Below are 22,768 nucleotides of genomic sequence, written 5' to 3'. Positions count from 1 at the left end.
AGAGAGAACTAATGTCCATTTTTTTGAGGTGGAGAGGGAGGTAGGAAGAACTGATTACTTTGTTCCTAAAGCGTTAGTCGCTCAGTTGTGTCTGACTCTTGGCAACCCCATGGACTGTAGCCCACCAGGCTCCTATGTCCATGGGATTCTCCAGGCAAGAATACTGGAGTGGGTTGCCATTCCCTTCTCCTGGGGATCTTCCCAACCCAGGGATTGAACCCAGGTCCCCCCACTGCAGGCAGATTCTTTACCATCTGAGCCACCAGAGAAGGCGTTGTTCTCAAAGGCCCTCTATAAAAAGGAAAAAAATCAGACATCTAATTAACATATCTATTTTAGGACATTTAGCAGCTCCTTTTTGTTCTCTTTCATTAGGGATTATTGTTTTATTTCATTGTTGTTTGCCCTTCTCATCTTTAATCTACTGAAGCATGAAAGGATGTTTTTAGTGTAGAATTCTTAGGTTTTTAATATAACCCACTTACTTTTCACTTTCCGTCTAGCTCACTCAAATGTATAAAAATGTTCTTTTTTTTTTTTTTTCCCCAATATAATAATGGTTTAAGGAAACAACGTGGAGTAATGGAAAAGGCATGAGATTTAAAATCAGACAAGCTGGGTTCAGATGCTAGCTGTATCCCTAGCTAACATTTTAACCTTCTTTAAATAAAGTGAATTGCTGAGCCTTACTTAACTCATTGACAAAATGGGCTATTAGTACCTATTTAGAAATACTATATAAAAAATGAACACAGGGTCTGGCACATGGTTAGTTCTTAATAAATGCCAACTATTATAGTTGACCAGGAAACATTTATGGGGCACCTGTTGTATATTAGGGACTGTGCTCATTGCTCTGTGTATTTTAGCCCATTTTCCCCATGGGCTAACAGATGCCCAGATTAGGGAATTACCATCTCAACTCCAGGAGTTCATTATGAAAGAAGACTTAGTTTGTCATATGATACAGCAAACGCTTTGACACTCTTGATCTCTACCAGGTTCTCAATGTAGCATATTCTTCATCATGAATGACTAGTTATCAGTGGAGTATATTAAATAGTCTCAGAGAATTAACTCTTTTCTTGATGGTTGAAGTGACATTAAAGTCAGGGAGAATTAACATTTAAAAGAGAGATTGTAAAGATCTAACCAAGCTCCAGCTTTGCTATGTCAAATATATTCCAAAGCAATATACAGTGCTTTGGAAACCAAACATTAAGTTGCCCCACTCCAAGAATATGATGGTACAAGAATTCCCTGGATTATAGTCTTAAACACTTCAACAGGAAGAGAAGCAGTTTCATAGATTCTCACCTGTTTTCTTCTGTCTTCTCCAATCTGTGTGTTCATGGTTCATGTGTTTTTTGATGAAAGGAAGAAGTGAGTCCTGGGCAGTCTGCTTCAAAGACAAGCAGAGATTTAGAAGGCTTGTATGTCCTTCTCTCAACCCTGTGGATCTTACCCAATCCTTTGTGTAGAGGGAAGGGAAAGACCAGCCATTCCCAGGAAGTGTGTCCTACTGTGATACTCAGTTAGAACAAACTGCCCAAATCCACTGACCCACTACTGTTCTCTGTGCTCGCTGGGGTTCCCTTAGTCCCTCCTTCCCAGATTCACACAGATGTCCCGAGCCTTTAGAGTGGAAGGTTTCCCAAACAAGACACCAAAACTATTTATCTGACAACTGGTTTTACTTTTCCTGACTATATTAAAGGTAGGGCTAACAGGTCATGATGATTTTGAACTGGAGGATAAGGAGTGAAAGTGAAAGTTGCTCAGTTGTGTCCGACTCTGTGACCGCATGGACTATACAGTCCATGGAATCCTCCAGGCCAGAATATTGGAGTGGGTAGCCTTTCTCTTTTCCAGGGATCTCCAAACCCAGGGATCGAACCCAGGTCTCCCGTATTGCAGGCAGATTCTTAACCAGCTGAGCCACACAAGGGAAGCCCAAGAACACTGGAGTGGGTAGCCGATCCCTTCTCCAGGGGATCTTCCCGACCCAGGAATTGAACCCGGGTCTCCTGCATTGCAGGTGGATTCTTTACCAACTGAGCTATCAGGGAAGCCCGAGGATAAGGAGAGATCTGTGCTAACGTTTACATGATTTTTCTAGGAAGAGAATAAAGAAATTCTGGCCCCCTTGTTAACAGCTCTTTAACATACATGCTCTCATTTTTAAAATATACTATGTGTCTGAGGCATTTGTTTAAACTTTTCACATGTAGATTTGTTAGTCCACATTCAGTGTTAGGCATGTAGAAATGGCCACTGGCCTCAGGAATCTTCCAAAGGTAAAGAGAATGCTGACTGCACTAGTTTATCTTCCTTGCCAGGTTCCTGAGGTCATGTTCCCTTTCATTCCCTTTTCCTAGTTTCCATCTTCCCTCAAAAGAGCTCAAATCAGGGAAGATGTCTTGAATTCATTCATTCACATATTCATGGACACTTGGTGCTTACTGTGGGCAACCAACCACTGAACTCTGTTCAGGGATGCAAAGATGAATGACTTGTCCTCTGCACTCAGATCTAAACTAAGGCACAGAGAGAGGGTGAGTGATACAAAACCCTACAAATTGCATCTTCTTTCCACTACTTTGTTTCAGCTCAAATCTAGAAAAACCAACTGAATTTTTATGTTAACAGTTTTAGAAACGTGAATAGGCCCATGGGTAATGTCAGATCACCACTGTTTAGCACTCTTACACAGCTTTCTCTGTTGGAGAGGTGTATAAGCAAATGGCTAACTTAGAACATTAAGATGGGTGATCTAACTGGCCTTTCTTGACTTAATATGGGCGCTGTCACTCAGCTCGTTGTCATCTCAAGTGCCTGCTGTCTCTGGTTCTTGGATTCTGAGAAAGAGACACTGGAGGCTAAAAAGTAGATTTCCTAATAGAAATGTTACTTTTCCCTATGATGAGTCCATACAAGGTCAGTAGAAGGTTAGCTTTCTTTTATTTTAGTTGGAATTATTAATATATTGCCTCAGTTTGAATATGCATATTTAATAGATGAAAAATGAAAATTAACTTTTACTTGATATCAAGTAAAAAAAGGAATGTTACATGGTATCAAAATATTTCAAAGTATGGGAACCTTGGGGATAAAATAATAAAAGGGTCCTTGGTGGTAAAAAGATGGGAGACCATGTCAGAATGCTGCTTTTTCTATTAAGATTTGTCACAATTACATATAAGGTTGGGCTTAAAATTTCAATATTTAGGAAGAAATATACTCATTGTAGAATTTATAATACTCTCAAAACTATATCCTAATCTGCTCTTGAACATGTATGAAGCCTCTTCATCAGAATCTTGACCTCACAGTATTTTAGAGTATTCATTTACTCCACAGATACTGTATTTTATTAATTCTTAAATAAACATTTTTCACATTGTAGCATCTGAAATCCAAGTACTTTTAAAATAGTATATCATAATTTACTTTGCAGCGTTTTTAAATGATACATAAAAGTATTTTTGTAACATTATTTTGACAGGCTTCTCTGGTAGCTCAGATGGTAAAGAATCTTCCTACAGTGCAGGAGACCTGGGTTTGATCCCTGGGTTCGGAATATCTCCTAGAAAAGGGAATGGCAACCCACTCCAGTATTCTTTTTTTTTTTTTCCACTCCAGTATTCTTGTCTGGAGAATCTCATGGACAAAGGAGCCTGGTGGGGTACAGTCCATGGGGTCACAAAGAGTTGGACACAACTGAAGGACTAGCACACAGAAGCATTTTATGTCTGTGGCATCTTATATTTGAAAAAACATGGTAATTAGAGTGCCAACCATATACCAGTGAGTTTTAAGCTTTGGAGCTGTAATTGTGACCAGGATAGACGAGGTCGTTGCTATCAAGTTTATATTGTAGTGGACAGCACAGACAAGAGACTGTAATATAACAGACTGGGTAGTCAGGAAATGGTTTTCTTTTTAATAAGAATTTCAGACATACAAAAATAAAGCAGAGTAATAAACCTCTACCTATGTATTATTGCTCATCTTCAACATTTATCAACTCATAGCTAATCTCACTTGCTCCATGTTCCTATTACCCACTCCAGTTTTTTTAAGTGTTTTTTTTTTTTTTTAAACAAAAGATTTAACGAGATCCAGAGCAATAGGGAGGGATGCAAAATATGTAAAGCAAAAACTGACAGAAATGAAGGGAAATAGACAAATATAAAATTTTAATTAATCACTTCATATCCCTCTCTCAACAATTTATTAAAGAACTTAATAGAAAATCAGCAAAGGGAATTCCCTCATGGTCCAATGGTTAGGACTGAACACTTAAAAAACACTCTATGATGACAGAATGCACAAATTTTTCAAGTACCTGGGGGAATATATGCCAAGATAGCCCATACCTAGGCTGTAGATAGACCTGTCTGCATGCAGACTTGAATCCAAGCTCTGAACACCTGGTTGTTGGGGTCCTATCAACCAACTAACAACCACTGAGTCCCAGGTTCCTCCTCCGAAACTGAGGCCAAGGACAGCTATCTGGTACGACTCTTGAATGAATTAGAAGGGAGCAACTGTAAAGCATTCATCACGGCACCAGCATCTAGTGGGTACTGGTACTAGAAGCCTCTATTATTACTTTTTTTCCCCACTTTTATACATTGCAGCATGATTTAGTCCTCTCTGCTAATGCTGTTTTTTTTTAACTTCTCACACTTAACCCTGCAGTTAATAGTCTCAGTGGCTCTGGGACTTTTGCTCTAATAAGGCAACTTCAGATGCCAGGACAAAAAGTGGGAGGTGCCTGAATTATCCGCGGTAGATCAAAGGCACTGTCTTACTTTGCACCCTTAAGAATCAATTATCATTATAATAGCTGAGTAGAACAAATGCTTTCTGCCACTTTTAAAATCCCTGTGGGTTTCTCTGGCTCCTTATAGAAAGGATCCAGCCAGTTAGAAGACAAGGGGGGAAGGCTTAGGCCAGCACAAGGATGGTAAGAACACCCAGAGCCAGGATCTTGGGCAAAGATTCAACATCCGGTTGGTCTGATCAACAGTTGTTAATCAGAACACCAGATTGTTGATCCTGAGCTAGCACTGAGTTTCAGTCAAAGTGTGGCAGGTATTCTCTATCTGCTTTGGCTTTTCAGGGGGTTGTTTAAAAGATTAAACAGTTGCTACTTTGCCTCTAAGAAAAATTTCCAGTCCCTCTATAATATGTTTTGGTTTAATACCATTTACAGGAATTGATCATTTCCTTGCATTTACTGCCTTCAGGGGAAAAAAGGGGGGCCTTTAGATAGAAATTTTCTTTTCTGCTTCCTGTCAAATTCATGGAACCTGCCACCCTCTGTGAGTACACCTGGAGGGTACTAGTCTGCCCCAAAACATTCCCACGGTGAACAAGTCAGTTGCTTTAATGACACTGAACACCCTGACACTGATTAAACACCAGCACGGTGCCTGGAGAATGTTCGCCCTCCTTCCTTGATGTCCATCCTTAGGAAACAAAGAAACCTACATTCCTTAATATAGCAGACAGATACTGTCAAAATCAGATTCCAGCCTATGTTTCCAGCTCAGCTTCCCCTCTCAGTCAGCTACTTTTTCATTCTACCCCTTCTTCTACTAGGAATTTCCTTCCTTCTCTTTTCAAACGAGTAAGTTCTACTCATCTTAGAAGATCCGGCACAAATGTGACTTCCTCCAGGAAGCCTTCCCTGACCCTCTAAGCCAGTCTTTCTCCTCCCAACCTCATGCTACCCACAGCCCCTCACCATGTAGATCAGTGCTTCTAAAACTTTGGGGTTCCTATAAAATGTAGATGCTGATTCTGAAGCCTGGACTGTGCATTTCTAACAAAACCCCAGATAATATGGATGCGGCTGCTCTATGGTAACACTCCAAGTGGTAAGAATACAGAGTTCATAGCACAGGCTTTGGTTCTTTAATTAGTTTATTTTTGGCTGTGCTGGGTCTTCGTTGCTGTGAAGGCTTTTCTCCAGTTGCGGAGAGCAGGGGCTGCTCTCTGGTTGTGGTGTGCAGGCTTCTCACTGCAGTGGTTTCTCCCGTGGTGGAGCACAGGCTCTAGGGCACGTGGACTGAAAGGTCGGGGCATGCCCCCGGGAAAGTGCTGCAAGGCAAATTCCGGAGGCTGGCTAAACTTCCAGGGGCTGGCCCCCTGCAGCCTTGTCCAATCAGGTACCAACATAAAGCCCTCGGACACTGACCACCGCTGTAGCCCGCGCTTTCTTCCTTATATGAAAAGACCTGGCCTGGATGCCTGCCCGGACTATAAAACCCCTCCCCACCCCTCATACCTTGCAGACTCCCTTTGTCTCCTCACTCACCAGCCCCCGGGAGTTCTGCCCGAGAGCGACGCTTAATAAAAGGCCTTTACCACCGGTCCTTAGAGGCGGCTTTTTTCCTCCCGCGGCGTTTTTCCTAACATCTGGCGCCCAACGTGGGGCCCGAGGTGAGGGCCCCCGGCACTTGCCGTTGAGGCCCCCTCGAGCTCCACCGCCGCGGAAGCCTCGGACCCAGGCGGCTGACCAACCCCCCGGACGGCAGGATACGGAGTAAGTCCCTTCGGCTTTGGGGCCTGCCCTCCCTGACGACCACCTCCTAGGGCCCCGTAACGAGTGCGCACTTACTGGGCCCTCCCGGTCACCAGCTGGTGGAGAGACGTCCCCAGCAGCTGAGTAGACCTCCGGCTTCGGCCTCCGGCTTCGGCCTTTCCGGTCACCAGCTGGTGGGGAGACGTCCCCAGCGGCTGAGTAGACCTCCGGCTTCGGCCTTTCCGGGTCCCTGCGGTCGTGAGGAAGACGTTCCCCACGACTACACGGACCTCCGGCTCCCCTTGACTCGTCCGAAGACGTTCGGACAGCGGGGGTTGCCTCCACGCCCCGTGGTCGTCATGGGATTGACAGCCTCCAAACCCGATCCCCAATACTCCACCCCCTTAGAGTGCCTGCTGGCTAACCTGCAGACTCTAAGGCTAAAGAGAGATATCCGCCCCCAGCAGCTCACTTTTCTGTGCTCACAGGCCTGGCCTCAGTATTCCCTAGATAATGGCTCACAATGGCCAGCCACAGGGACACTAGACTTTGACGTCCTCCGTGATTTGGATAATTACTGCTGGAGAACGGGAAAATGGTCTGAGGTCCCCTATGCTCAGGCCTTTTGGGCGTTGCGCTCTCGCCCCTCCCCCTCCTCTCCGGCCCCTCTCCCCCTCTAACCCTACCCTGCTCCTGTTCCCGCCCCTGAGGCTTCACCGCCGGCCCCAGATTCTCCGGCCATTAACCCTATCTTGTATCCTCCCCTTCCCCCGTCACTCCCTTCTCGTCTCCGGTTAGCTCCCACACTCGCTCCCATAGCAACCCTCCAGGGGCCTCCCCTCCCCCTCCCCCTCCCCCAGCCCCCGCTACTCCCCCTGCAACAAGTAGCCGGAGCTGAAGGTCCAGCCCAGGTTGCCTCCCCTCCCCCTCCTCCGGCCCCGCTACTTCCCCTGCGACAAGTAGCCGGAGCTGAGGGTCTAGCCCAGGTTGCCTCCCCTCCCCCTCCCCCGGCCCCGCTACTCCCCCTGCGACAAGTGGCCGGAGCCGAGGGTCTAGCCCAGGTCCACGTCCCCTTCTCTCTCCAGGACTTAGCACAGATCGAGGCCAAGCTGGGATCCTTTTCCTCCAACCCCACTCAGTACATTAAGCAGTTTACTGGTCTGACCCGCGCCTATGCCTTAACATGGCAGGACATATATGTCATCCTGGGGTCTACCACCACCCCCAAAGAGAGGCAGGCCATTTGGACGGCAGCCAGGGCTCAGGCCGACCAGCGGCACTGTGCCAACCCCTCCCCGGAGCGCCCCCCGGGAGCTCAGGCAGTTCCTGACGCCGACCCTGATTGGAACTACCAGGAAAGGGGTGGCGGCCAGCTGCGGGTACGCTATATGATAGAGTGTCTCCTCGATGGGATGGAAACGTCCTCTCATAAGGTTGTAAACCTCCTCAAACTAGATGAGGTGACTCAGGGGCCCGACGAAAACCCAGCCATGTTTCTTAATCGGCTGACTGAGGCCCTTGTTCAATACACCAGACTGTCCCCTGAGTCCCCCACTGGGGCAGCTACCTTGGCCAATCGTTTTATCTCCCAATCCGCACCTGACATCCGAAAAAAACTGGCCAAGGCCGAGGACGGCCCTCAGACCCCTATTCGAGACCTGGTAAAAATGGCCTTTAAAGTTTATAACTCCCGTGAAGAAACTGCTGAGGCCAGCCAAAAGGCAAGGCTCAAGCAAGAGGCCGAATTTCAGGCAAGCCTCCTAAACCAACAAACCCAGGCCTTAATAGTGGCCCTGCGGCTGGCGGCAGGCTCGGGGTCCCAAAACCCCCCTCCGGGGGCCTGCTTCAAGTGTGGCCAAGAAGGACACTGGGCCAAGATGTGCCCCAATCCGCGGCCTCCTTCCAAGCCGTGCCCGTTGTGCAAACAGTGAGGACACTGGGCTAGTGACTGTCCCCAGGCCTCTCGGGCCCCGACCTCTAGGGGCCGGGGACCAGAGCGCCCCAGGGAGACCTCCTGCCCTCCTCCGGCCTTCGAGCTGCTGAGCTTCGACGATGGCTGACATCGCCCAGACTCGGGAACCCCAATAACCCAAGCCAAGCCCAGGGTAACGCTCCAGGTAACGGGTAAAGTCTGGTTAATGCGGGGGCTACCTATTCGGTCCTTCCCTCTTTCAGGGACACTTTACGTCCTTCCCAGGTTTCGGTTATGGGCATTGACGGCCAACCCTCATGTCCACTCCAAACCCAACCACCACCCTGTCAATTAGATTCCTGCCTATTTGCCCACTCCTTTCTGGTCATCCCTTCCTGCCCTACTCCTCTCTTAAAAAAAAAAAAAAAAAAGAAATGTACTCTCACAGATCTCCCAGCAGGTGGCTACGGCCCTGGACATCGACTGGCATCTCCACATCCCCTATCGGCCCGAACCGCCAGGCCTGGAACAAAGGCGCAGACAGCTCCAAGAAAGCCCCCTCTGGACCGGACTCAATGGTTTACTCCCATACCTCTTGCCCTTTCTAGGCCCTATACTCCTGCTGGTTCTGGGCCTCACCACAGGCCCCTGCCTCATCCAACTTATTCTTCGCTGGGTCCAAAAAATAGCGCGGGCTGCGACCGGACGGGCCATGCTCCTAACAGCTTATACTCGACTCAGTCAAAAAGACATAGACCCACTTCACAATCCTGCATAAGCTGACCTTTCGTCCCGGCTGGCCCCTACCCCTCGTCGCCCCCGTTCAGCAGGAAATAGCCAGAGAGAACCGGCGCCCCTTGTCCTATAACAAAAAGGCCGGGATGAAAGGTCGGGGCATGCCCCCGGGAAAGTGCTGCAAGGCAAATTCCGGAGGCTGGCTAAACTTCCAGGGGCTGGCCCCCTGCAGCCTTGTCCAATCAGGTACCAACATAAAGCCCTCGGACACTGACCACCGCTGTAGCCCGCGCTTTCTTCCTTATATGAAAAGACCTGGCCTGGATGCCTGCCCGGACTATAAAACCCCTCCCCACCCCTCATACCTTGCAGACTCCCTTTGTCTCCTCACTCACCAGCCCCCGGGAGTTCTGCCCGAGAGCGACGCTTAATAAAAGGCCTTTACCACCGGTCCTTAGAGGCGGCTTTTTTCCTCCCGCGGCGTTTTTCCTAACATGGACCAGTACTTGAGATGCCTGAGCTCTAGACCACTGGGTCAAAAGTTGTGGCACATGGGCTTAGTTGTTCTGCGGCATGTAGGATGTTCCCAGGAACAGGGATCAAACCTGTGTGTCCTGCATTGGCAGGTGGATTCTTTACCACTGAGCCCCCAGGGAAGCCAAGAGTTTGGCTCTTATTTGTGTATCTCTGGCTCCTCCTGCTTCAACAGGACAGCAGCTGAGTGCCCAGCAGCGAGTGAGCGCAGTGCTGACTGTGAAACTCTGAACATTTGCAGAATGAGGATTCCTCCCAGTCACCCTCTCTGACATCAGCTTCCCCGCCTCCATTTATACAAACACTTCAGAGATTTTTATGCTACTGTCTTTTTGGCACATCTTTCATTGTTGGTATTCTCTTTATTTTTAAGACAGACGCAGGCTGTGGGTTGCTTTCTAACTCAAGAAACAAAACAGATACTTGGAGAAAGAATGCACACACCGCCCACCCCCACCTGGTCTGGCCGACTTTATTAAGCTGATGAGGCTGGCAGCTTCTTCCGCTGAAAGCCTTCAAGATCACACTGCCACAGTGCCTTATTTACACACTCAATTCTCACTCCCTATGCTTTGTGTCTTGTGTCATTGCTTAGTTAGTATGACTCAGATCAAATGGAAGTGGGACTTGGATGTCATCCTCGTCAGATTCCAGTTAACTAACATGCGTCCTTGTTTTAGATGAGGATGATGGAAGAAGTATAAAGTTTGTGAAGTGTGAGGGGCCCTCATTCATCCCATCCCAGGACAGTGTTGGGTAGTCTTGGCAGGATAAGCCTTCAAGAGTGTGAAATGAGATATTTCCTGCTATATCTGGAAACAAGAACATCACAGCCATCAGGGATTCCAGCCTTTCAAATGTACATTTCTGAACCCAATACAATACCATTACATACTGACAGCCATCAGCCACTTCCCCAATAAGCAGGTGGGGAGAACGAAGAAAGCTCCAGAGGCAGCCATCCGCCACCCTACATGTAAAGGAGGAATTAAGGGTATGCTAGGAATGGCACCCCACTCCAGTACTCTTGCCTGGAAAATCCCATGGATGGAGGAGCCTGGTAGGCTACAGTCCACGGGGTCGCGAAGAGTCAGACACAACTGAGCGACTTCAATTTCACTTTTCACTTTCATGCACTGGAGAAGGAAATGGCAGCCCACTCCAGTATTCTTGCCTGGAGAATCCCAGGGACCTCGGAGCCTGTGGTGGGCTGCCGTCTAAGGGGTCGCACAGAGTCAGACACGACTGAAGCGACTTAGCAGCAGCAGCAGCAGGAATTAGGAATGTGAGCATGATTGTTCAAGCAGGATTTGGCCCCAGGCAGCTGAGATGCAAATGAAAGGAATGCATTCCGTGAGCCCAGATGCTTTTATCTTCCCATACAAAGAAGAGCACTAAACTCCTCAGATATCTGGTTTTCCTTAATTGACAGACTGCCTGCCTCCACCCCTCCTTGTTACAAACTTCCATATGTCCCGACTCCTTTCCCCACCTCCTTGGAGCAATCTCTCTGGGTCACTTGAGATGCTATCTCCCAGGCCTGAAATTCTCATAATTCCCAAAGAATACATCTAACTCTCAACTTCCAGGTTGTGACTATTTTTTTAGTCAACAAGAGTTAAAAAGAGTGTCAAAAAAAGCCACTCTCTTTTTCTTTTTCTCTTTGGCTTGCCTCATGCACAATGGGTAACAAACAAAATAAATTATATCATAAAGTGATATAACAACATACAAAGGGAGATGACTTGCAGTGAAAATTTGAGGTGATGCAGTTCAGCACCTCTTTCAAATATCAAGCAGCCATAGATGTCCCATCCTGAAAGAAGCTTGCAGAGGTCATCTGTTCTAAACCTATTTTCAGATAGGGAAATCGAGTTTCTGAGAAAATAGGCAGATAGCATTCAAACCAAGACCAGAAACCAGGACTCCTACTCACTCCTCTCTTGCATCTGGAAGCCCTTGCTCCTGACCTGGTAGTTAGGGCCAGTCCCCTGCAAAACACTTCAGGTGTCCAGGGGACTCTGAGGCCCCTTTTGGCCACTCTGAGATAATTTTTCTTGTTTTTTTTTTTTCCTTTTTAGGATCCAGGTACTTCACTATTTACTCTAGATTTCCATTGTTCTTCTTCCACTTGACTCATCTTATGGCAGCTGTAACTCCAACGTTACCTTTTCTCTTCTTAGGCCCTGGGCCCAGCACTTACCAGTAGACATGCCTTATAAGATGCTCGATCGTAATTTGTTGTTTGCTTCTGCGTCTCCACTGTACAGACTGTGAGCCTCTTGAGGTCAGAGATCATGTCATGTTCACTGTCCTCAGCACACTATCTGGCACACAGCAGAGTCTCAATGAAGTGAGTGTCTACGTCAGGAAAAAGAGAACATTAGTGCACTCAGGGCATTCACGTTTTGCATGCAGGTCTCTGACAATCACTGACTAATGTCTGGCTGCAGGCTTGGCTCTACCCTTTGGATAAGGATGCTGAAAGGAGCTCTTCCATGATGACTCATGTATCTTATAAATTGGTATTAGTGTTCAGACACAGCTAAGCCACAACATTCTGAGAAACAGAAAGCCATAATTCATCAAAGCAAAAGCCATTATACATCTACCACCCATTCATAGCAGAAGTGATCAGATCTTAATAACTAAAAATAGTATCTTGTAAGACCAGTGCACACCTTTATCCTACTCCCTAGGCAAAACAAATATTTCACACTGGGTTATTTCATCACAGTTTATATTCTAGACATTGTGACTAGACCAGGTTGACTCAGTGACAGTTCTGGGACTTAGATTAAGTCCTCAGTCACCTCCTTTATCACAGCTTTTCTCCTGTGATGAAGCAATAAGGCACTGATGAATTGTGGTAAAGGACTGGGCTCCCAAAAGTTGGGAGGTGATGAGTTGAGTTTACCTTTAACTACCAAGGAACTAATGGCACAGCTCCTCAGCCTCCCCAGACATTTGTTTCTTTAACCATGCCCTGAACCAGGGAACTGTCTACCTCCGATCACAGCTTGGCCCTTCTCTCTGAGTCAGGGTCTGGTTCATGTTATCATCTTGAAAGGATGAAAAGCCAAAGAAAAGAAACAGAGCCAGCTGTAAATGCTTAACAATAATTAAAATTTTTAAAAAGATGTATACTAAAAACATGGTGAGACATGGCTGGCCTATGAATCACACTCAAGCTAAGCCCTCATTTTATATTCCTGCAAAATTCCAGAAAAGTCATAGTAGAGAACACTCCCCAGCAGCACTTGGGAGAAAAATAACTACCTTTTGGAAAGAAAAAAAAGGAAGATATTCCCAAAGATTGGGATTGCTGAACATATAGTCTCAATGAAATTTTTCATCTGTTTAATAATCAAATGTAAAGCCACAGCTTCCTGGACAAGATGGTGGAGTGGAATGACCTCGAGCTCACCTCCTTTCATGAGCACACTAAAATCTCAACTAACTGCTGAACAACCACTGATTAAAAAGACTGGACTCAAACAAAAAAAAAAAAGATAGTCAACATCCAAAGACATAAAGAAGACCCCACAATGAGGTGGTAGCAGGTGTGTGCTCACAATATAATCACATCCCAGACCTCTCCCCCAACCCCCCAGGGAGGTGACCACAAACTGGAGAATAATATATTGCAGAAGTTCTCCTACAGGAGTCAGAATTCAGAGCCCCAAGTCAGGCTCCACAGCCTGTGGGGTCTGGCACCAGAAGGAAGAGCCCCCAGAGCATTTGCCTTTGAAGGCCAGCAGGGCTTGATTGCAAGCACTCCACAGAACTGGGAAAACGGAGACTCCGTACTCAGAGGGCACACTCAGGTCATGTGCATCAGGATCCAGGAAAAAAGCAGTGAATTCATGGGAGCATGGACCAGACATACCTGCTGGTCTTGGAGGGTCTCTGGGGGGAAGCACAACAGATGGCTGATTCACTCTGAGGACAAGGACCTGGGGGTAGAGATATCAGGGAGTATTCATCAGGATGAGCTCTCCTGGAGGCCACATTTTGACACCAAGACCTGGCACCACTCAACAGCCTGTGGCTCCAGTGCTGGGATGCATCAGGGAGGGAACACAGCCCCACGCATCAGCAGACAGGCTGCTTAAAGACTTCCTGAGCCCGTAGTCGACTCTAGATTAGTCGACTCAGCACTTGACTCAGCCATATGTTCATCTCAATATAAGCAGAAAAAGCTTTTGATAGAATTCAACATCAATTAATGACAAAAACTCACCAGCAGACAGAGGGAACGTACCTGAACATAATAAAGGTCATATATGACAAACTCACTGCTAACATCATACTCTGGTAAAAAGCTAAAAGCATTTCCTCAAGATCAGGAACAAGAAAAGGATGTCCACTCACGCCATTTTTATTCAACATAGTTTGGAAGTTTAGCCATAGCAATCAGAGAAGAAAAAAATAAAAGGAATCCAAATTGAAAAGGAAGAAGTAAAACTGTCACTGTTGGCAGATGATATGATACTAAACATAGAAAATCCTAAAGATGTCACCAGAAAACCACTAGGTCTCATTGATGAATTCCGTAAAGAGGCAGGATATAAAATTAACACACACAAATCTGTTGCATTTCTATACACTAAAAACAAAAGATAAGAAAGCAAAATTAAGGAAATAATCCCATTTATCAGTGCATCAAAAAGAATAAAATACCTAGGAATAAACCTACCTAAAGAGGCAAAAACCCATACTCTGAAAACTATAAGACATTAATGAAAAAATTAAAAATGACATAATATGGAAAGATATACTATGTTCCTGTACTGGAAGAATTAATTTTGTCAAAATAACTATACTACCCAAGGCAATCCACAGATTCAATGCAATCCCTATAAAATTATCAATAGTATTTTTCACAGAAGTAGAACGTAAAATATTAAGATTTATATGGAAACACAAAAGACCCTGAATACCCAAAGTGATCTTGAAAAAGAGAAACGGGGCTGGAGAAATAAGGCTTCCTGACTTCAGAATATACTACAAAGCTACAGTTATCAAAATACCCTGTACTGGCACAAAAACAGGTATATAAATCAATGAAACAGAAAAGCCCAGAATAAACCCATGCATCTGTGGTCAATTAATCCACAACTAAGGAGGCAAAAATATACAATGGAGAAAAGACAGTCTCTTCAATAAGTGGTGCTGGTAAAACTGGGCAACTACATGTAAAAGAATGAGATCAGAACATTCTCTAATACCATACACAAAAATGAACTCAAAATAGATGAAAAAACCTAAATATAAGATTGGATACCATAAAATTCCCAGAGGATAACATAGGCAGAACACTCTTTGACATAAACTGCAGCAATATTTTTCTGGATCCATCTGTTACAGTGATGGAAATAAAACCAAAAATAAGCAAATGGCACTTAATTAAACATAAAAACTTGTGTACAGCAAAGGAAACCATAAACAAAATGGAAAAAGACAACATATGGAATGGGAGAAAATATCTGCAAAGGATGCAACCAACAAAGGATTAATTTCCAAAATATATAAACAGTTCTTAAAGCTCAATATCAAAAAAACAAACAACCCAATCAAAAAATGGGCAGAAGATTTAAATAGACATTTATCCAGAGAAGATGTACAGATGGTCAAAAGACACATGAAAAGATGCTCAACATCACTAATTATCAGAGAAACACAAATCAAAACCACAATAAAGTATCACCTCACAGCAATCAGAAAGGCCATCATTAAAAAGTCTAAAAATAATAAATGCTGCAGAGAGTGTGGAAAAAAGGGAACCCTCTTATGCTGTTGGTGGTAATGTAAGTTGGTGCAGTCACTATGGAGAACAGTATGGAGGTTCCTTAAAAAACTGAAAATAGAGCTATCATATGATCCTGCAATTCTACTCCTGGGCACATATCCAGAGAAAACCATAATTTGAAAAGATACATGTACTCTAATGTTCACTGCCGCACTATTTACAATAGCCAAGACATAGGAGCAACCTAAACGTCCATTGACAGATGAAGGGATAAAGAATATGTGGTATATATACACAATGGAATATTAGCCACCAAAAAGAGTGAAATAATGCCATCTGCAGCAACATGGATAGACCTAGAGATCATAATACTAAGTTAAATAAGCTAGACAGAGAAAGACAAATATCATATGACATCACTTATATGTGGACTCTAAAAAAAATTATACAAATAAATTTATAAACAAAACAGAAATAGACCCACAGACATAGAAACCACACCCACAGTTACCAAAGGGGAATGGGGTGGTGCGGGGGAGGGAATTGGGGAGTGATAAATTAGGAGTATGGGATTAATAGATACACACTGGAGAAGGCAATGGCAACTCACTCCAGTACTCTCACCTGGAAAATCCCATGGACGGAGGAGCCTGGTAGGCTGCAGTCCATGGGGTCTCTAACAGTCGGACACGACTGAGCGACTTCACTTTCACTTTTCCCTTCATGCATTGGAGAAGGAAATGGCAACCCACTCCAGTGTTCTTACCTGGAGAATCCCAGGAACGGAGGAGCCTGGTGGGCTGCCGTCTATGTGGTCGCACAGAGTCGGACACGACTGAAGTGACTTAGCAGCAGCAACTACTATATATTAAATAAACAACAAGGACCTCCTGTATAGCACAGGGAAGTATATTCAACATTTTATAATTTATAAAAGAACTTAAAAAATTGGTATCATATATACAACTGAATCACTTTCCTGTGAAATTTGCACAATATTGTACATCAACTATACTTCAATTTTTAAAAAAATCTAAGCCCCAAAGTTGGTCCCCTTTAAACATCACTTTTGCTGACAGCCTTACCCAGGGTCTAATTTTTCTGAAGAAAAAAAGCTGGAAGATCTAGATGTGACAGAGAGCAGTGCTTCTCAAATTGAATATGCATATCACCTGGGGATTATTTAAATACAAATTCTGATTAAGTAGATCCGGGTAGGGCCTGCTAACAAGCTCCCAGGTGAAGCCAATGCTTCTGGTTTGTAGACCCCACCCTGAAGAACTTGGACATTGACAATGGTGGAGCCCAATTCCTAGAAGATGTTGAACACTTGTGCTCCTGGGTCTCTGAGCTTAGAATATAAGGCTGGTTCCTAAGGTTTCCTTAAAGGTCAGCAGAGCCCCTCTTTCTAGCTGTGCATAATGACAAATACCTCCTTCCCTCTCGTGGGTCAACCGCTGAGAATATGCTGCAAACTTTTTTTTTTCAGTGGAGTTTAAATAATAAGACAAAGTCTGTATCCAACTATGTGTCTATTCATTGGAAGAACTGATGCTGAAGCTCCAATACTCTGGCCACCTGATGCAAAGAGCCAACTCATTTGAAAAGACCCTGATGCTGGGAAAGATTGAAGGCAAAAGAAAAAGAGGACCGCAGAGGGTGAGTTGGTTAGACAGCATCACTCAGTGGACATGAATTTGAGCAAACTCCAGGAGATAATGAAGGACAGGAAGGCCTGGCATGCTGTAGTTCATGGGGTCGCAAAGAGACACGACCTAACGACTGAACAACAACAACCATGCATCAACAGCTCAGTTGTTTCTTATGAAATCAATTTGAATGCAACCAAGAATGGCATTGATTATCCCCTAGAGCCATCATCTCCAAGGCCACACAGTTCATATCATACAAGGACACTATCCCAGTTTTATTAATTAACCTCAGCCCACACTTCATCCTTGCTTCCACTGGAAGTTAATTATACTGCTGCAGTTTCTAAGTCATGTCACTTAAGGTTGCCCAAATCTTTTTCCAGGAAAAAAGATTAATGAGAGTTTGGAAGCTAGGTTTCTTAACTTCTGTTATAATGCAAAAGGCAAGTAAACCAAGTGGCACTGCATTCATAATTTGTAGATACACTGGAGTTTAGGGGTGATGGATTAAACTGAACCTGCCAGGCCAAGATTGGGGTGATCTGTTCAACACGGCAACATTTAAGGTGAACTGGGAGAGTCTGTTACATCATGGGAAATGCCTATATTCTTAAGAGGTGACTCTGCAAGTTGTGAAGACAGTCTAGCCACAACTGTATTAGAAGTTTGAAAACTACTGAAGGAAGATACAAAGAAAACCTCTAAATGATAAACTCAACTAAGTGGTTAAGTTTGAGTAAAAGGATAGGATATGAATATTTTTCTTATAATTTTCTGTGCTTTCAAACTTTTCTGTAAAGAGTATTTATTGACATTGCAATTAAAAAAAAAATCTTGACTCTAAAAATCAACTCAGTTAAGAGTGCCTGTCTTCTGTCTGATTCGCTAAACACTTCAGTGTTATTTCTTTTCGTCCTGTTCCTTTGGTTTCTGTTTTGCCTTTCCTGCATATACAGGGTTGAGGACTCTGAACCGGCTGAGAGCCACCTATGTATTCTGAAACCACCATGAAAGCCGGGACTGCTTGGATCTCTCCCTCCATTAAGCTCATGTTAGTTTTCCAAGGGTAATGAGGAAATATTCTCTGGGCCTCAAAGAATAGTGTGGCCCAGCCCTGCATGAGGCAGGGCTTCCTAAGAGGCAGTACCCATCTCACAGAGAGACATGAGGGGTCTTGTGCACCCTCCAGGATCCTGGGATGTACACCTGACTCCTCTTCCTCAGGACTCAATGCCCCAGCCCAGCTGATCCCTCTCGCATAATACTCCACCAAGGGTGGCTCTTCCCCAGACCCCACAGGTACAACTGCAGTTCACACAGGTTTTTGCTATTCTTTCCTTGACTGGGGTGCTTCTTCCTTGTTTCCTCTACCACCTTCCAAAATGACATGTTTCTAAAACAGAATACGGCCATGTCCCCTACTTACACAGAGCTTTGAGGATGCAAATGTCAGCTAGTATATTAGAGGCGCTTTCCTTGGGCCTGTCTGCTATCTCCATTCTGACTTCTGCTCTGGAGCACTAGATGTCGGGCCATGGAGAACCACCCTCCAACCATCTCCCCAGACCTGCCGACCGTGCTTGCCCCCCAAGCCTTTGCTCCTTCACTCCATCAGTCTTTCTTTTCCAGGAAGCCCTCCCTGATACATCTGTACTCATCCCGATTCCCTAAGAGGGCAAGCTTGACGGGCTGTTTGGCTCTGCTTGGGTGAGAGCCCCCCATATCTAAGTGCTCACCTGTTGTGTGGGATTTCAAGCTGATTGCCTCCATTTTACAGGAGACAGGCCCCTCTTGAGAGAGTCACGGCTTTCAGAGTTGGCCGAGTCTCCCCACATCAGGGGCTTGGACTGGATTTCCCGGGATATTCCTTGACAAAGCTCATCAGGAGTGGGCGCAGGCCTGCCTCCCAGGCACCCATCTCAAAAAAACGACTGGCTCCTTCCTGCCCCCTCCTGCAAACAGCTCCATGACCTTACAACTCATCCTGAGTGTGGAGCGGGGCAGGCTCTAGCAGGAGAGACGTGAGATTGATTAGTATAGAGTCCGTTGCAATGCCAGGTATAGGTTCAGAGCCTCCTTAGCGGGGCGTTAGCGGCCGGGCGCGCTTCGTGGGGGCAGAGTAAGGGCCGGGAAGAGGCAGACGCGGAAATGAAGAAGGGGTCTTTTTCAGCCCAGGCGTCGGGTCTTCGCTGGAGCGCACTGCAGGGCGTCACCCCCAGGGGGAGCCCGAGGCCCGCCCCCAAACTGCCCCAGCGATCTTGCGGGGCTGTCTCAGGTCCTCGCTGCTGGATTCTTGTGCAGCTTTGTCCTAGGATCGTGTCCCTCCACACACACGTGGGGGAAGGGATGTCTGGCCCTAACCTGCCATTGCAGCCTCCCCTCCCTTCTCTACAGTCTCCAAAACCCGCGCTCCAGGAAGCGACTCTGTATCCCCTAAGCAGTCAGCAAGGTCTCAGCCCGAGCGCTTTCCCTCTTGCTGCTTCCGCTAGCTCGCCAAGTCATCTGTTAAACTCCACCTTCTGTAAACTCTTACTAGTAGTTCAGGACTCCAATCCAAAGGCCTTCTTACCTGCCTCCCCACCCCGTCCCGCGAGGGACTGCCTGAGCTCCCGGTCCCACCGACTAATATCAACTGGCCCACTCGAGGCCAGCACACAAGCGGCGTCCATGAGCTCATCTGGGAAGACAGTAGTTCACCCGCCGGATGCCTACCATCCTGCTGGCGCGGTGGTGGCGATTAATGAGTGGGCTGGGAGATCAGCTGCAGGCACAGGCCGGCCGCTCCCTCTGGACCCCTACAATGAATACAGTATACCCATTAAGAAATAGGAGGTGATCCTACGAACTGAAATGAAAACAAAGATCTTCAAGACCAGTAGGAAAAGGAAGCAAATTGCAGAACTGTCTTTTAGTAGAAGCATCTTATGTTTTTATAAGTGTGTATCCGTACGAGTAGACTTGGATAAATGCATAGACAGTTTTGTAATGATGTTTACCCAGTTGAGGCCAGTAATTATCTCCAGAGGGGAGCAAAGGTGAAGCTGAGGCAGGTGGAAGGGAGATTTTCACATTTTGCTCTGAATCCTTCTGTATCATTTAAATTTTATAACCAGAATAAATAGACAACCAGAAAAAATACAACCAGAATATATACCAGAATAAATACAAACTTGCACACAAGTTCTGTCAGAAGGGGGAGGGGGAGGTTTCTCTTTCTGAAGATCTTTGCAGAGCCCATAGCCAGGCCTGGGGCCTTCTCGGTCTTCTGAGAATGGCAACCATCCTCCTGGGAGCCTTAATTGCCCCAAATGTTTTCTTTAATCAGTGTAATTAGCAGAGCATCAATTAGGCTAAAAGGCTCCTGCCACAGCTGCTTCCATCTTTCGCTGACCCTCACAGCCCTTTCAGTGACTCAACTTCCCTCCAAGGCTCTATATTTCCTCTTGTGACTCTGAAGATAACTGTGGGCAAATGGGAGGCTCTAGAGCCTACTGATTTGCTAGGGTTTTGTTCTTGCCTACTGTTTCATCCTTTTTTGAAACTTTTTATTTTGTATTAGGGAATGGCCAATTAACAATGTTGTGATAGGCTCAGGTGAACAGCAAGGGACTCAGCCATATATATACACAATACACATACATGTATCCATTCTCCCCCCAGCTTCCTCCCATCCAGCCTGCCACATAACATTAAGCAGAGTTCCATGTGTGTGCTTGTCAGTTGTCCATTTTAAATCTTTGCATCTTTCTTAAGTGACTCATTGGTGGCTCCAACTTGTATACTGCTCTTTCTCCTGAATCTGTATCTCCTATTTTGCAGTTCATTGACAGATTCCACTGTCCACCTAGTCACTAAAGCCAGAAAATCTATCGGTTATCTTTGCCCCCAACACTCACACCCAGTCAACCATTAAACCCTTTAGAACTGACTCTTGAAACTATCCCTCTTTCTCTAACTCTACTGCCAGCCAGTGCATTATTGCATCTTACCTGGATATATTTTTGCTCTCACCCTTTACTACTCCATTCCCCCTCCAAATGCCACAGAAATCTTTCTAAAAAACAAATCTGACCATGTCCCTCACAGCTTAAGATATTACTGGTATCCAGTACCCTAGTGAATAGAGTCCAAACCCCTTAACACAGTAGACAAAGCCTGGTGTCACCTGGCCTAGGCCACTAGTTCTCTGCACACATCCAGGCAGTTACCATTCCCCTAGTGCGTCATAACTCTACCTTTGCATACTGAACTTTCCTGCTGGAAGTCTTCTGTGCACATGTGTTGATTTTTTTTCTTTCCCTGTATTCATTGCTATTTCTTGTGCTACCTGCAACCCATGAACCATCTGCATGACTTCTCAATCCAGATGTATTTCATATGGCTGACTCCAGTTCCCCTCTTCCTCACTTAAGGCAAAGCCAGATCATTTAATATATCTCTTCTTGGAATTTGAATTTTAAACATCATAAGATCCTTGAAGAGTTAGTCCATTTCTGGCTCAGTCCTGCTTTCTGAGACTAATTCTCCAGTTTTCCTGTGATTCTAGCTGTCCTTTAGACAAGTTTCCCATCAGTTCCTTTTTCCTAAGCTAGCCAGATAATTTCCTGGTGCTTTTTTCTTTCTTTCTTTTTTCCCCTGGTGCTTTTAATCAAAGAACTAATGAACCCAGCCCTTCTGCCTCAGAGAAACTCCTACTTATCCTTAAGAATCCAAACTAAATATCCATTTACTCATTCATTTATTCATTCAACAAGTATTTACTGAAAATATACTATGAATTGGGCACTATGCTAACTGCTGGAGATATAATATTAAACAGATATGGTCCTTGGCCATATGGACCTTAAAATATCACCAACTAAACAACCTTTTGGGAAAAGGAACTTTAGGTGCAGGATAGAGTTAATTATATGACTCCATTCTGGCACCCTATCAGTATTGGTATGGGCAATCGCTTAATTTCCTCATATCTGCATCCCTCAATTATCCCACAGGGAAACTCTACTGTGTTGAGATTAAAATTCAGAGGTGCACCTGTGGAAGCACAGAGATCAGTTTGAGGGCTGTTGCAATAATCCAGGGGGAAGTTGATGGTGGTTTGAACTACAGATGAATATGTTCCTCTGCCAGGAACTCTTATGTATAAACAAGATCAAAGCCCAAGAGAAGTACAGCAGGAAGCTCCCCAAACTAAGTCATTGATAATGGGATACAAGTCATTGATAATCAGAGAAAAGTGGATTAAAACAGTTATATGAAAAAAACAATTATATGACACTGTGTCTGTTTTTCTGGCAAAAATTATGGCCAGACACTGCCAAGTTTTGGCTGGGATATGCAGATTTAAAAATTCTCTTGCACTGTTCATGGGAATGTAGAATCGAGAAGTGATGTAACACTGCCGAATCAAGTATACACATAACCTGGACTTCCCAGGTGGTTCTAGTGATAAAGAACCCACCTGCCAATGCAGGAGACACAGGAGATGCGGGTTTGATCCCTGGGTTGGGAAGATACCCTGGAAAAGGAAATGGCAATCCACTCCAGTATTGTTGCCTGGTAAATTCCATGGAGAGAGGAGCTTGGTGGGCTACAGTCCATGGAGTTGCAGAGTCGGACACGACTGATCATAGCACAGCTATACACAT

Source organism: Dama dama, chromosome 15 (genome assembly GCF_033118175.1).
Source record: "Dama dama isolate Ldn47 chromosome 15, ASM3311817v1, whole genome shotgun sequence".
NCBI classification, from domain to species: domain Eukaryota; kingdom Metazoa; phylum Chordata; class Mammalia; order Artiodactyla; family Cervidae; genus Dama; species Dama dama.
Note: the sequence above shows the minus strand (reverse complement) of the source record.